We start from the raw sequence: 14701 nt of genomic DNA, 5'->3' as shown, positions 1-14701 counted from the left end.
ATATTCTGGGGAAAGTGAATTAAATCATGTTGAAACACAACGTTATTGTTAAATGATCTATCATGAATGTCACATTTAAATAGTAGGTATGAAATTTATGTTTAAGAGCATACCCGTAACTGTCACCTTGTTAATGACTTCTCTCCTGTGGATCTCGGCAAGTTACTAGTATGCTCCCGTAACAAATACAATTTATGTACAATGTTTAGAATTGAGAAATGCATTGAGTTTGATCTTTTGAATCGATTCTTTTTTAATGTTTTTTTAATTGCTTTTTATATATTATACTTGTTTAATATGTGATATCATTATGCTTCGTTTATTTTTATCCTCTAAATAACAAATATAACCATAACATTTGATAAAATACCACATCAGTATCGTTCCGGACAACTGAAGCCCAGTTAAGAATGTTGGATCAAACGTGATTATTTTCAAGCAATGGATAGGGTTTTTGTCGATGACTTGAACCAACTGAAATCGGCAGTAGAATAAATATTCAATGTCACAAGGGACAACCTTTAAGCGCCTTATATCGATGTCAGGTTTGCTTGCTCAATAATATTATGTTCCGAGTGTGTCTTGATCAGTTTGGGGAAGTCTCTGCACGTGAAATGGCTGCAAATCATTTAGTTGCTTGTAATGTAACTACTAAAAAAGTAGGCCATTCAAAGAATGACATATGTGATAAAAGTATTATTACCCATGTCAGGTGCTCACATGAGAGTATAAAAATAGATACAATTTGTATTCTTAAGAGGGGTAGGGCAGGACATGCCTACCCGTTTCGCTTCTTTTGTCATCACTGATTTTCAGAGGTTGATTCATATTATTTTCACCGCGGTTTTGCCGTTTACACCGACTGGAATCATATAGACATTTATTCAGAAAAGATATATTGAGATTTAAACATTCTGTATGAGAATGTAATTTGAATGCACATGATCAACATTCAAACATTTTGTGGTATGAGCCAATTTCAACAGAATTATATATATATACAAAACGCAATTTTCTCACAAATCAAACATAAACGTTAGAAATTGTTTTCCAGTTGTTTGGTATTTCTTTCAAAAAGTATTGTATACGAACTAGACCTTAGCCAATGTGAACACACTTTTAGCATAACAGAGAGAAGCACAGTTGGGCAGAACATTCGTGAATGCCCCGATCTTTTCAGGCGATAAGATGGAAATGTTAACCAAGGTCAGGATATTACCACAACACCTTATGGATGTTTTCAGTTATTTTGCATGCATCATCTCAGAATATTACATTTGTTTTATGTTCTTTTTTTATACATTATATTCAAAAGGTATTTTTATATTACGTTTAACAAATAAATGCTTTTTAAGTATTTATGGTGTGTTGATTTATTGTTACAGTTGCTTGTATCAATAGAAACGTCTACTTTTCCAATTAATTACCAATGTGACCACCATAGTTATGATAAGGTGCACTTCATTCTTCACAGGGTTACACAGACAGACATTTAATTATAACATTGCACAAAGGATAACGTCCCAGTCCCTGTTTGTCGTAAGATATAACTACAGAAGATCGAGCGGTAAGGTACATTTATTTACCCAAGGTGGTAACCCTAGGTGTTAAAGTGACATCGTAACAGAGTAGACGGTTGCTCATACTATCAACCACTAGGTTGTTTTCTGAACCAGACTGTTTTATGAACAGCCTAAATAGCTACCGTGAAGGTCCGGGTTAGAATGAGCCTTCAGTAACCCATGCTTGTCGTAAGAGGCGACTAATGGGATCGGGTGGTCAGGTTCGCTGGCTTGGTTAACACATGTCATCGGTTCCCAATTGCGCAGATCGATGCTCATGCTGTTGATCACTGGATTGTCTGGTCCAGACTTGATTATTTACAGACCGCCGCCATATAGCTGGAATATTGCTGAGTGCGGCGTAAACTAAACTCACTCACCCACTTGAAATAGCTATGAATGTGACGTAAAACAACAGTATTCCACTTTTTAACAATTTGAATTGGGTTGTTTTACCCAGTATCACTCACAGAGCGGATATCCGTATTGAAAAATGTGATATTAACAACGAAATAGTGCACGGTATTTACTTGGGTTTACATCGGTATCCATAGTAACGTAAAGTATGAAGCAATCACGCAGGGCCTGGGGACAAGTGGCTGATTTGCTCGAACTAAATAAATCAAACACCGTGATATTCAGGCTTGTTTATGTTCCGTTGGGGCAAGGATAATTTACCGTTAGAGAACCTTCATATCAATAATGGAACACGCTGATGGCTTTGATGAAATGGTGTAGTCTAAATAATGTTGGTATATACAAGGATTAAGCCTCTAGCATGTTATCAGCTTTCGCTCGTTGAATACGTTTTGAACCAACTCACTGTAAGATAAATGGTACCTGACAGACACTCGTGTAGTAATCTCTGTGGAGGTAATAGATGAGTGTAGATAACATACAGTGTTGGTTTCTGGTCGTCATCATAACTAGTGTATTCTATTTGCTTCTTTTTGAAATCATTCTACCGTATCTGTATGTGTGGGGGCGGTGGGATAGCTTAGTGGTTGAAGCGTTCGCTCGCCACGTTGAAGACCCGGGTGCAATTTCCCACATGGGTACAATGTGTGAACCCTATTTCTGATATCCCCCGTCGTGATTTCCTGGAAGTCCGTACCGTACTCACTCACTGTATGTTTGTGTTACAGTACAAAAGATGATTTCTTAATTAAACCACAGAGACAAAATAACGACATACGACTACACCAACCTTACTCCCACAATAAGTGAAGAGTATGAATGGAATAGGACAGTATACTGTCTACCCAAGGATATGGGGAGGGTATAACTGAGAATAGTACCTTGTATTGTCTTTTCAATCATGTAGCGATGGTATAAATGAGAATAGAGCCTTGTATTGTCTATTCAAGTGAGTGAGTGAGTTTTGATTTACGCAGCGTTTTGCAATATTCCAGCAATATCACGGCGGGGGACACCACAAATGGGTTTCACACATTGTGCCAATGTGGGGATTCGAACCCTGGTCTCCGGCGTGACGAGCGAACGCTTTAACCACTAGGCTACCCCACCGCTATGGTCTATTCAAGCATGTAGGGAGGGTATAGATGAGAATAGTACTTTGTTTTGTCCACTCAAGCATGTCGGGTGGGTATGAATGGGAATAGTACCATGCATTGTCTACTCTAGCATGTAGGGACGGTATAAATGAGAACAGTGCCTTTGATGATCTACTCTAACATGTAGTGAGGGTATAGATGAGAAAGTAAAAACTCAACACGCTCACTCAAAGTAATCGACATTTCGCAATACATCAATGAGCAAAAAATACATTTTGAATGAGATTAAAATGTTTATTAGTTTAGTAGAGTGTGTATGTCGACTGAAATTCAAACGTGGATTAACATCAGCGTCGACTGTACGACCAACAATGCCAAACTGGATGTAAAAAGTATTAAATGAACTGACAACATCTTTAGAGTTATTACTAATGACCAGTAAAGCGCAAGACAAAAAGAACGCTGAAGTAAACACATGTAGTACATATAAAACAGTACAAGTAGAACATCCAGTTACTTCATAGTAGTATAGTAGGTGGGAGCAGACGGTAGATTTGGTTGAGGGAGGTTGAGGGAAGGGTAAGGACATGGATTGGCTGATGTAAGTCACGTGATCATAGCTGATAGGTAAATATAGACAGCACGTCACAGGTCAGGAAAGTTCAATGAAAGGTGTGGTGTTTTAAGGCAGTGGTGCAGAAAACTCTTCATTAAGCGAGAAAAACAAAAGCAAAGTGTCCTGAATAGAGCTATGTATAGCATGCTGCCCTGAATAGACAGACAGACAGTACCCGTCAGCCAGTTTTGAATTGAGCGCGCTTGACAACTCACGTGACTCCGTCGTTTTAAATAGCCCGCGCTCGACAGAGCGTGCGACCTGTTTTGATGAATGCAGGGTGTGTGTGTTGAAAGTACATCGTATCACAATAGAGACGGGTTGTGTCAACATGGTTCGGAGACGGAATCTTCGAGTCATGTAAAATGTAGTTGAAAAACATTTCATACAGAACGCGTCCTGTACAAGTATAACACCATCAAAGTAATGGAAAGTTGGTGTAGGTTTATATGTTATTTCATACTAGCGTGTGTTGTTTTTTTTCCATCCAAATATAGCGTGATGAGAAATAAATGATTTTGAGCCATGTACACTAATGGATACAGTTTTAGTTTTACTAGACAGCGAGATGTTTGAAATAAGAGGCTTGAAATACACATGGATGGAAGCATATCAATATCATATAGCACACGTATAATACCATGAAATTCACGTCATTTGGAGAGAGACGAAAGAAATAGAAATGTAGAGTCAAGGAATCTGCTAATTGAAACAAGAGTACTTGGTGGAGGCAAGGTGGAGGGAAATGTATTGACTGATCCAAGTCACGTGATCACCATCAAATAGCCCGCGCTGGGCAAAGCGTTGGACTATTGTTCACCCTTTGTAAAGAAGGCGCTGAATTATTCAGCCCTGTGCCGACTTAAAGCCGATGTTTAAACGTTATTTTACGCGAGCTTTTTTTTTCCTTCCCCTGCAAATGTAAGCTTATGAAACAAATAAACTGTATTGTGTATATGAAACTATGTATCCAATTTTAGTTTTACTTCAGGACTGAATTTCAGGGCGTGTTGTTTAACGGTTTGAAATACATATGGATAACTATATATAGACATCATCTGCACACCAGAGCGTTATTTTAGTTTCAACAACGAGCGAGAATTCATCAACTTTTACGTGACCAGTCTGAACATGGACTCAACAAACGCGTAAGTATACTTCTTAATGAGGTCTCACTATTTAATTTTTATCAATGAGAATGCTACAGCTAACAAATGTTTTGATTTCAATAAAAGGGTATATGTGAGTATAGTAATTATGAGTTTCATGACCAAGTTTATGAAATCATGTAGAAACAATTTTTGTATCTCTAGCGTGAATTGAAAGAAACGTTATGTCTTTCAGACAATTTACCTGTCCACAGTGCGGGAAAGGTTTTAATAGAAAAGATAACCTTTGCCGCCATGTGCGATCAGTTCACCGGGGAGAACGTTACGTGTGCTTTCCATGCACAAAATCTTTTGCTTCAAATAAAAAAACTGAAGCAACACAAATGTGCCTTGTCGCAACAACGGCTATCGGAATATCGATGTAGCGTGAGTAGTGTTTATTATTTATGTGTAAGTTCTCGCTTCTGTCTGCTATAATATCATCAGATATATTTGATCATATGTAGAGATATTATCTTCCTATGTCTTTAACCGACTGTTTCATAAGGTGTATATTTTAAAGACGTGAGCAATGTTGTCTACAGTTTCAAATGTTACTTTGACATAGTATCGCAGTGGTTATCATCAGTAAAGTTAAATGTTACAGCGACATAGCGACAAACTTCCCCTATAATTCAGAGCATTTTGCTTAAAAATGTTACTTCTATATACAGAAATGCCCCGAGGTGTTCCCTTCTCCCCGTGAGCTGGGCGTGCATTTTCGGCGCGTTCATTCTTCCGGTGAGTTTATGTTCATCTCCGTCATTAATCTTGTCTATGTACTGCTTCCGTGTATTTTCGAGTGTGTTTAAGTTTAGTATGTACAGATAATGATGTATATTTACAGGCACAACTACGCAAACAGATGTTCACGCACGCCCGTCTACCTCGAGAGGAGTACCGGTTAGTGGGGGTAAGCTCTATTATATCTCTCCGTCACTTCATTCATCCATGTACGATGGTTAGTATTACCGAGGTTCGTACCACATAGGGTTTCAATGTGTGTGTGTGTGTGCGTGCGTGCGTGCGTGCGTGCGTGCGTGCGTGCGTGCGTGCGTGTGTGTGAGATGTGTTTGTAGATAGCAACGGCCGGGGAATGTTTTCAATAAATTGTTTTTGTATTTCAGGCACAAGCCAGCCGACACCGTCCACCTCCTCGGGTCAGGCTGCAAGGGCGGGAAACTCTCGTGGTAGTGGAGGTAGATATTGAATAGTATTTTATATGCTAAGGGTTTTAGGTAGCCCTGAATTATGTATTAATTCAGTTCGTCATAGTGTTAATATGTATTCGCTTTGGAAGTATTATACCATGTGTTAGTCATGAGTTTTATTTGAAGCATAAGAGCTCGAAGTGAGTGAATGATGCTGTTATATGAGACTTAGTATTCATACATTGAATTTTTTCACTATCACCAACTCCCTCGTCTTCCCGCGTCGCAGCATCGAATGGTTGTACCTGCCGGATATGTCATAGGCGTTTCGAGGATCGGTTGTCTCTCTACCGTCATCAGATGATAGAGGGACACCGTATCCTACCATCGCAGTCCGACGGGAGTATGGATACCGATGCTGCTGCTGGCAGTGAGCTCCAACCACGCCCATGGGGAGAAGGTCCCGCCCCATGGGTAGACGAGACCACTGGCGAGGTGACGGAGCCCGGACTCCAGGAAGCCTATGACCTGGACGCTCCGTTTATCCTCGCACGTGACCAACCCGGGGAGGTGTTTTCTATCTACAACCTCCCCCTTAACAACAACTTTTCCATAGGTGAGTTGATCGAACGCGCTAGGGATATCTATCAATCGTTAAATCATAGTTTTAGATTGAATCAAGCGTTTGGTGTCATCCTACGGCACATGGAGACGGGACGCTATCGCTATTTCCATCCTTATGCTGTCGATCCTCTCTTTACTAGTCCTCTCTATATCACCGAGTTGGAGGATCTCGAACGGTTACACCAGAGACTGGAAAGCTTAGATGTCATGACTTTACTCCTGAAACAACGCCCCGATACCAAATGGAAACCTGTTTTGAATACCAATGTGAATTTCTTTATTTACAGAACAAATTTTCCGCTCGGCCACCCTCCAGCCCCTCTCCCTGAATATATTAAAAATCATAAAGCCATCCGTTCTTTAGATTATAACAAGAAGACTAAACAACTTTATAAGGATCACTTATGCGCTTTCCGGTGTTTGGCATTGCATCGAGATCCTACAAGTCGGGGTGCTTTAGAAAAGCCTACCAAAGCTCTTTACTATCAGTGGGTCGTGTACTGTCGGGACCATCATCTCCAGTCTTTCTATAAGATTGGTCCCGAAGAGTATAAAGGTCTCGACCCAACTCTCTTACCTCACTCTGAAACCTGTTTCCGAGTGAATGTGAGCGTGTTCACTCTTGACGTGACGGAAGTAGCTCAACTCGTGTATAAATCTCGAGGGTTGTATCAGGAACACATGCATTTAAATCAATTCGAAAATCATTTGTCCCTCATCACCGACATGACCATCTATTGTAAACGCTACCAGTGTCCCATGTGCGAGCGTCTCTTCAGGCGTAAAAACAAATGCAACGAACACCAACGTCGTTGCACAGGTCAAACGACTTTGCGGTTCCCGGGTGGTTTCCACCACACCCCAAAGACCGTGTTTGACGAGCTGGAAGAGTTCGACTTTGTCGTCGAGGCTAGAGACAGATATTTTCCGTGGTTCGTGGTATTCGATTTTGAGTGTGTTTTTTAAACCCATGAATACCGCAACCCAAAAACTGAGATGGACACAAGAACACCGCCCCATCTCAGTCAGCGTGTGTTCCAATGTGGAAGGGTTTACTTCACCACACTGCATCGTCGATTCCGATCCGGATCGATTGATTGCAGCCATGTTGGAATACATGACGGAAATAGGCAAAGCTGTAAACAAGCTAGCCAAAGCAAAATATAAAGAGGTGTTAGAAACCTTGTGCGATATGATAAAGTCGTTGCCTGACAATGGTGGTGATGATGATGATGATGATGATGCTCACAACGCGATATAGGGTGACAACCACCCCACCCAAGGTAAACCTACTTGCGCACATTCTACACCCGAGACTAAGTGGCGAAAGCATGTGAGCGATCACTGCGGGAAGCTTCTGGGATACTGTTCTCAAGTCCCCGTCCTCGGATTTAATTCAGCTCGTTACGACCTGAATATCATTTAGGTGAAACTTCCCAAACATCTCTCTCTCGACGACGAATCTCAGGCTTTCAACGTCAAGAAAAACAATGCTTATTTGTGTCAAAGTAATCAAAGTTTCAAATGTCTTGACGTCACGCAATATCTCAGTTTTTGAAAGCGTTTGGAGTGCAAAAGAAAATGGGATTTTCCCCGTACGAGTATCTTGACACCCCGGAAAAGCTAAACGAAACTCGACTTACCCCCTCTGGGTGAGGCGTGGTATTCCAGTCTCAAACAGAAGTCCGTCCTAGATGTCTGCTAGCCCTAATTCTAACTCCTAAAAAACATGTTGTTAGCAGAGCGTGGTTTCAATCCACGGTCCTCTGGGTTATGAGCCCAGTGCGCTTCCACTGTGCCACTCTGCTCTCCCTTCACCTACCTTTTGTTAGGACTTTTATACACCACATCAACCAATGACAACCAAAATTGATTTATTCTCAAATAGTCTCAAATACACACAGAATTGTACAATGAACATCACACTCTTACACATGTAAATCTACACGACTACCCCAACGGACCAATTCTTTCTGAGGTACTCCTACCAGGGCCAAATACGGACAGTTTGGAGACCATTTTCATGTTCGACCCAAGGATCATCCTCTACTTCCCAGTTCGGAGAACAACACCACATTGAACACACTTGCAAGCGTCCCTCTGATTAAGTACACAAATCCTGCCTGGGCCATTTGACTAGGACTCTGTTTCATCTGCACAGGCCAAGACTGAAAGGAATTGAGTCGTTCTTGGAACTGTGTTCGAGGTCTGAGAGGGATACTGTCCATACATAGGTACCCACCTAGATCATCATGACCATGAGGGTACTCTGTCTCTAGTCCAAGCAATGTCATGGCTTGTATCTCTCCGCATTCCTCCAACGCTTTGCAGAAGAGGGTGTAAGCTTGGGGTCCTCGCCGGGGAAGGGTATCTAATAAAGCTCTCACCCGGTCAAAGAACGTCCGTGGTTTTCGATAATCTCTGCCTTCATGAAGATGGTAAGGACTTCAAACTGTACCAGTTTGTCCACCACCTCTTCTACGTGCTTTATAGCTTGCACTAGACCGGAGTGATTCTTCCTCAGGATATCACGGTGAAGCGGCTTCCATCTTCAAGATAAACAGCCAACAGAGAGAGAGGGAGAGGTTGTATAGCTAGATGTCGTCTGTGTAGTCAGGGATGAAGTGATGCATGATCCGAAATGAAGGGGTTTATATATTTTCATCCCAAACCGGATTAAACCAGTTGATCTATCCATATGCCATGATGCCATTCTCTTTCGGTTGCTATGCACCTCTGGGAAAGTGGTTTATCCCAAGGTCAGCTCAGTACAAGGTCATTGACACCCCTGTGAAATGAGGTCAGCCAGGTGTTCGATGATGACGTCTATTTCGTCTATTTCAACCTGTCTACAACATATATTTTCTCTGGCTAATTGTGTCCCTTGTCGACTTCCAGTAGCAAACAGTACGTTAACCCAGAAACTGTACATCCAAAATGTGAAACAAAAAAATATCACACGGTGATAGAGTCTGCAAGATTGTTCACAACGCCTGTACGTGAAATATCACACTGTGATAGAGTCTGCAAGATTGTTCACAACGCCTGTACGTGAAATATCACACTGTGATAGAGTCTCCGAGATTGTTCACAACGCCTGTACGTGAAATATCACACTGTGATAGAGTCTGCAAGATTGTTCACAACGCCTGTACGTGAAATATCACACTGTGATAGAGTCTGCAAGATTGTTCACAACGCCTGTACGTGAAATATCACACTGTGATAGAGTCTGCAAGATTGTTCACAACGCCTGTACGTGAAATATCACACTGTGATAGAGTCTGCAAGATTGTTCACAACGCCTGTACGTGAAATATCACACTGTGATAGAGTCTGCAAGATTGTTCACAACGCCTGTACGTGAAATATCACACTGTGATAGAGTCTGCAAAATTGTTCACAACGCTTGTACGTGAAATATCACACTGTGATAGAGTCTGCAAGATTGTTCACAACGCCTGTACGTGAAATATCACACTGTGATAGAGTCTGCAAGATCGTTCATGAAGCACTCTGTGGCGGTGTCTTAAGCATATAACTTAAAACTCTCATCTAGAAAGTGAGAGTACGTGAGTATGGCTTTAGGCTGCTTTTAGCAATATTCCAGCAATAATATCACGGCGAGTAAACCAGAACAAGAGATGGGAATTTGACATCATGAGTATAAATATAGACCAACGTATAGTCTGTGAACTACCCATGAACGTTCTCTTAAAATAGAAGGGACAACAACTTTCTAGACTTCATAATGTGTATCATCTCGGCTGGTTCTTATTGCATAAAAATGCATACATTCAGCTGTTGTTTGGTAGGGCTTGTGTTGGTATTGCCGTTTAGGCTTTCCGGTGAAGGACAGATCCACGAGGTAAACAACATTGTACTTTCAAACCACTACCCTTTTATTATCACCCTATACAATCGGCTAAGGCAGGGCTGTATATACAACGTGTGTGGAAGTTATTTCTTACAGATAAAACAGAAACATTATACCAGGATTATTTTTATGCATCATCAGTGTAGGAAAGATGTAGAAAATCTAGCCTGTCCTCCAAATATAAATAAAACACCATTTCAAGACTTAAAACTGGTTTGTTTTATTGTAAGATATCATTTACATGCGCACACAGAGGATGGACTGTTAAATCTCTCCTAGTGGAATCATCTGGTTACAAGCCATCATGTGTCCTTCCTACCCGAGAACAACACTTTACATCCATTAGAAGCTTGAATTGGTCCACAATAACGGTTTTGTATTTTCCTGCAGCGATCTACCATGACTTAAACCAGGCCGTTACTGACAGTCAATATATATACGTACAAGAGACAAATGACAGCGTTATATAACATACTTACATTACTAAAACTGTGCGGACCTTGGACGTCGTCTCGCGATCAAAATACGTGTATGGACTCTTGAAGAAGCTTGAGGGATTGCCCGTACTGAATGCATACAGTGCCATTGTGATATATAGTCACACTGTTTATGAGTAGCACCGTGTATACAGGTACCTCGGATCATGTATTTGACGGTGACCCTGGCAAGCCTGGACATAGGAAGCTCTTCGGATCTGAACGGCATGCATGCTTTCGTTTGTCTGGCGGTCGCCGGGGAGAATGTCATATCGGGTATTTTGAGTTAGTCTTGTTTGGCAGTCGGTTTGATGACGGAACTATTACAATAAGATACCACCACACTGCAGCTTGAGGTTGCTGATTTGTTTGAGTTCGTAGAAAAGTTAAATGTTGGCGATAGACCTTATTCTGACCATTTTCCTCTGGAGTTGTCGTTCAGGTTTCCTTGTACATACCGGTCTAACCGGACAGTTGATTGTGCTGAGAGTCCTAGTTTTAGTAAATTTGTATTGGATGCTTCTAAGCAGAATGAATTTATATGTTTTCTAAAAGAAAGTTTGGATGCCAATAATGAGTCAATATTTAGTATATTGGAGACTTCTCTTGAAGAGGGCATAGACAATTTCATAAAGTGTATATTAGATTCAGCATCTTGTATGATGAGACAGTTTAGACAAGGTGATCTAAATCGTAAACTTAAATTTAACAAGGAGTGTAATGTAGCTAGATCGGAATCCAGGAAGGCTCTTAGGCGATTTAGGCGTTGTCGCACTGAGCAGAATCGTAGGAGCTATTGTAAAATTGGAAATAAGTACAAGAGTTCCTGTAGAGCTTTTAAGCGTGGAGTGCAAAACTCAAGGCTATGTCGACTAAATAGTACCCTCCACAGTCCAAGGCTGTTTTGGCAAAATATTCGCACCATACAAAGAGGCTCCCCACCCGTATCAAGTATATCACAAACAGAATGGTTTTGCCACTTCAGGGACTTGTTTTCTAAGGACGATATTATTTATGATGTACATGATGACACAATAGATACAGATAATGGATGTGACGAGTTTAGTGATGTTGATAAGTTTCTACTTGAGTCTCCTATTACAGAATTAGAAATAGTTGATGCTGTATCTCGTCTTAAAGTTGGAAAGTCTGCTGGTGTGGATGGTGTTATTTCAGAGATGATCAAAACTGCCTTGCCTGAGATAATGCCGTTTCTAGTTAAAAGCTTTAATCGGATATTTGATTCCAGATGTTTTCCGTCTGAATGGGCTAAATCAATAATTGTTCCATTATTTAAGATTGGAAACATAAATAACCCTAACAATTATCGGGGGATTTCTCTGACAAGTGTTGTTGGTAAAACATTTGTATCTATTATCAATAATAGGCTAACACAGTGGTCAAATATGAGGGACTTGATCCCAGATACACAAGCTGGATTTAGAAAGGAATACTCAACCTTTGATCATATTTTTACTGTATACTCAGTAATTGAGCGATGTTTAGCTTTTAGTAAAAGAAAAGTGTATGTAGCCTTTGTTGATTTTAGAAAGGCTTTTGATTCTGTTGACAGAGATAAAATGTGGAAATGTCTTAGAAATAGGGGTCTTAAAGGGAAATTGTTTGATATTATATCAGGTCAATGTATTCAAATGTAAAGTCTTGTGTTCGATGTGATGATGCTTTCAGTGACTATTTTGATTGTCCTACTGGTGTACGACAAGGCTGTGTTCTAAGCCCCATACTTTTCTCATTCTTTATCAACGAACTATATCTTGACGTTATACAATCTGGCAGACATGGCATCCAATTATTTCCTGATCTTGTTGAACTTTTTATTGTACTTTTTGCCGACGATGTGATCCTTATGTCAAGTACTGTTATTGGCCTTCAGAGACAAATTGATACACTTTCATCTTATTCAGATAACTGGCGACTTGATGTTATTCTTGAAAGACCAAAATTGTTGTTTTTCGTAAGGGTGGTCCAACGGCAGCTACAGAAAAGTGGTACTTTAAATGTGAACGTATGGCTGTTGTTAACGAATATAAATATCTAGGGATACTGTTTACACATACAGTAAATCTGAACAAATCCATTATTAATTTGGCAATTAGAGGGAAAAGGGCCCTACTTCAATTGCTCTCTGGTATACCAAAATTGGTCCCAATATATTTTTCAAATTGTTTGATTCCTAAGTACAGCCTATTCTTCTTTATGGGTCTGAAATTTGGGGCAATAAGGAATTTTATGCCATTGAAAAGGTTCACTTTCTCGCATGTAAAAGGTTTTTAAATGTTGGGATGTCTACCCCTAATAATATGGTGTACGGTGAATGTGGGAGATTTCCTTTGTACATAATTTCTTACTCTCGCTGTTTAAAGTACTGGTTTAAAGTAATAAATATGCCAGAACATCGTCTGCCTAAAAAACCCTACAATATGATTGTCCATCTTGATAATATTGGTAAAAATACTTGGGCAACCCGTATTCGTATTCTTTTTGTTTAGATACGGCTTTGGATTTGTTTGGCTTATCCCAAACCCTGGGCGACGTTAATGCATTTATCAAACTCTTTCGTACCAGGGCTATTGATATCTTTAAACAAGACTGGCATTCATCTTTATATGAAAGTTCAAGATATGAATGTTATCGTGAGTTTAAATCTTTACTTGAACCTGAGTCGTATCTATACAACTTACGTAGTAAAAAGCTTCGTAATGTTTTCATGCGCCTGAGACTTGGCCTAAATGATTTATATATCAGTCAAGGAAGATATTCATCTATTATAAAATCACAAAGGTTCTGTCCATTTTGTAATACTGTAGAGAATGAATTACACTTTCTATTTCTTTGTCCTGCATATAATGATTTAAGGCAACTGTATTTTCCACATTGGCTACAATCAAATATTAATGCTACAAAACTGTATTCAATAGTTTCATGTAAAGCATCCCTATTGCTATATAAGGTAGCTCTATTTATTTATCACGCGCTTATATTGAAAAGAGATTCAATGTAACGTGTGTGTCGCATGTTGTATATGTTGTACATATCATACATATTTATTCTGTATATGGGCCTCTGGCCTTCATGCAATAAACTGACTCGATTATTGGGGTTGCAACCTTGTCAAAACAAAAAGGTTTAAAAGCTGGGCAAAAATGTATTCAATGGACTGCGAACCAAAAAAGACACCATAGGAAAGTATAGTTGTGATCATCGATATTATTATGTAGTGAAATAACCCAAGTTTACATGGTTTCAAAAAGAAATAGTAAAATATTATGAAATTTCAAAATTCATTGCGTGTTCTAGTTGTAACTATGCAAGTTTTCATTCTTTCTGGTCATCCTGCCATTTACTGTGTGTGTATGCGTGTGTGTGTGCGTGTGTGTGCGCGTGTGTGTGTAGTGAGAGGTGGTCCCGTCGCCAGTTCGTTGTACTAAGCTGCTACCTTAACGCTTCCTTAAAATTCCGATGGCCGTGAGTTCGAATCCCAGATTCGGTGCGACTGCTGGTGACGTGTTAGTTTGCAGTTTCATACAAAACTAGACCCGTGAAGATCCGGGGTAGAATAGGTCTTCAGCAACCCATTCTTGTCATAAAAGGCGACTATGCTTGTCGTAAAAGGCGACTAACGGGATCGGGTGGTCAGGCTCGCTGACTTGGTTTACACATGTCATCGGTTCCCAATTGCGCAGATCGATGCTCATGCTGGTCCAGACTCGAT

Source organism: Haliotis rubra, unplaced genomic scaffold (assembly GCF_003918875.1).
Source record: "Haliotis rubra isolate DU_JTF1 unplaced genomic scaffold, ASM391887v1 Scf1497, whole genome shotgun sequence".
Lineage (NCBI taxonomy): Eukaryota > Metazoa > Mollusca > Gastropoda > Lepetellida > Haliotidae > Haliotis > Haliotis rubra.
This window is presented reverse-complemented; position numbering follows the sequence as displayed.